Source organism: Crocodylus porosus, unplaced genomic scaffold, assembly GCF_001723895.1.
Source record: "Crocodylus porosus isolate Cpor-Errol unplaced genomic scaffold, CroPor_comp1, whole genome shotgun sequence".
Lineage (NCBI taxonomy): Eukaryota > Metazoa > Chordata > Crocodylia > Crocodylidae > Crocodylus > Crocodylus porosus.
This window is the reverse complement of record NW_017728906.1, coordinates 170,712,805-170,714,662: the sequence shown is the minus strand read 5'-3', so window position 1 is coordinate 170,714,662 and position 1,858 is coordinate 170,712,805.

Sequence of the window (1,858 nt, the reverse complement as noted above, 5' to 3'; positions counted from 1 at the left end):
TGCAGGAACAGACGGATGTGGGAGGTGTTGGCAAAGACCTGGCACAATCATCACATGTATGTGCTGGAAACAGAGAAACAGGAGAGGGTTGTAGACAGTTTGAGCTAGCGTGCCCAAAGCAAGCAGAAAACTACATTTACTTATAAAGCGGAACTTGTAAAAGGTGGGAGACTGGAATACATAAACAAGGACTTTCTGAATACCTGGCTGTAAGGAAACACTTTGCCCTCAGGATTATGCAAGGCTTTTTCTTGTCATTTTGGTTTCTTGCATTCATTTGAAGTTAGACTACACTGTGCGTGCTCTCACAGTGTTTTACTGGGCTGTATCTTAGCTTAGGCAAAGGTTTCTGTTCTTTCGTGTGCTTGAGGTTGCAAAGTGCTGTGTTTAATGCATGCTTGCTTCAGAGAAAGCACTGTTCTTGTTCAAGCTTTTATAAATTCAATGCCATTACCTTTTCCCTCACCCCCTCCCCTTATTCTGGCAGTGGCTGCCTCCTCCCCTCTCCCCTTTAAGTGGGGAGTAAAGGGGTGCAGAAGTTTGACAGGCACTGCCCCCGCCCCCCTGGATGGGGTCCCTACCCTCCAGTGGGCTAGCCTGGGCTGGTGTCTGTCCATGCCCCCTGCTCTGGAGCAGGGTAAGGGGATGCCTTGGAGGGCTTCTCTCTTCCCTTCCCTTTGGCACTGGCTGGCGGGCATGCTCTAGCAACCCCTGGCTTTTGTCTTAAGCCACTGCAGGCATGTGGCTACATTTCCTGAATCAAAAGTGAATGTCTATTTGCTTATCGGTTCAATCTGCGCAGCTTAGACTAACCTGTAAAGACTGAATTGATTTAGCCTCCAGCTTTATGACCGTCTGTACTTAACCTTTTTTTCATGCCTAAGCCTGCCTTCACCTTCTCCTCACACCTTGCTTATCTCCTCATACTTCCTGAGGTACTCTTCAAAGACCTCATGGCACCCTGGTTGAGAATGACTGTTATACAGAAATCTGGACTGATTATGTGTTTTACAGTTATTTATAAGATAAATATGAGAGACCTTCAGTCAAGTATAAGGAGGACAACACTGTTTAAAATCTACTGGAGTTTGACAAACTTCATAACTATTCCTGCAAGATCTCGTTCTGATCTTTGGCTGCAGACAGACTGAAGCAGAGAAATTTCATCCATAAACCAGCATGACATTCCCTCTAAAAAATTCAAATGAATAACTAGTTATTTCACACATTATTCATGTTACTGACAGTATTTTATTCTTTCTACAAAAGTTAGGTAGACATTAGAAAAAAAGCAGAGCTAAGTTTCCTGTACAGCCAAGTACTGGATAGTGAAGGGTTTCTCCCAAATTTGTAATATTGTAATATTTTATTACTTAAAATAGTTCACATGCTTTAGCATACATTTTCATTTCAAGTACATGCCGTCCAGCCCTAACCATAGAACACAACATTATTTTTAATTTACCTTTCTCATTGTAACCCACAGGTGGAAAAAGGTGACAAATAGAAATTTTTGTCTAAAACATTTTTACTAAATTCTGACAATTTGTGCAAAAGTTCACCATTCCTACTATGCTGCTCTTATGTCTTCCATGAATGTATACTACTAGACGTTCGTGCCTCATTTTGAGTTGCTAGATTGTGGCTCACCAAAAGAATCCGGGAATATCTCCTTGCTAAAAAGGAGGCTTATACCCAGTGGAAAGAAGGGGTCATCACCAGGGAGGACTATTCTGTAGTTGCTCGGTGATGTAGGGGGGCAGTTAGGAAGGCCAAGGCAGAGATGGAACTGGGACTAGCTTCCCAGATTAAGGAGAATAAGTCTTTTTTTAAATACGTAGGGCATAAAAAGAAGGTC